Here is a 747-nt window from a genome sequence, read left to right as displayed (position 1 = left end):
TCAAAATCACATGTTCTAAAAAAAAAAAAAGAAGTCATTTTAACGCATTAAAAATATTATTTTATTATTTTAACACACTATTTTACAATTCACCATACATCACATTTTCTATTCTTCAATTCTATACATTAAAATAATATATACAAATATTAAAAAACATTAAAAAAACCAAAAATATAAATTAAAAAAAATACAAAATAAAAAGACCATGTCACCACCCACCATAGCTCACGGCCACCCCACCACAACCTACAGCCCACCCCCACCATTGTTACAAACCCACCACCATAACCCATAGTCCACCCCAATCACAGGCCACCACTGTTACAAACCCAAACCACAACCAACAACCCACAACCACAGCCCACCCCCTAATGCATGCCATAGAGGTAGTGGAAGAAAGAGAATGCATTGGGTTTACCCAATAGTGTAGTGGCCAGCAACCAATGGGTTAGTGAGCAGTTCTAAACGGATGTCTATAACAAACCAAAACAATTGGTAAAGCCCAGGTAAAGGAGAAATCACATGAAATCAACCCATTATAAAGAGGGGTAGTAGCCATAGATGAAAATAGGGTGGGAGGTTAGGGGGGGGGGGGGGGGGCGAGCAATCCAAAAGAGAGGGACCCAAGGGAAGAAAGTAGTGAAAACTGAGAGAGGATAACATAAAAGAAAAATGGAATGAAAGAAAGTAGTAAAAAGAAGAAGAAAACACGATAGAAATAATGCATATATCAATAGACCATCT

Source organism: Quercus suber, unplaced genomic scaffold, assembly GCF_002906115.3.
Source record: "Quercus suber isolate HL8 unplaced genomic scaffold, Cork oak 2.0 scaffold_507, whole genome shotgun sequence".
Taxonomy (NCBI): Eukaryota; Viridiplantae; Streptophyta; class Magnoliopsida; order Fagales; family Fagaceae; genus Quercus; species Quercus suber.
The sequence above is the reverse complement of the archived record's forward strand: the minus strand, read 5'-3'. Positions refer to the sequence as shown.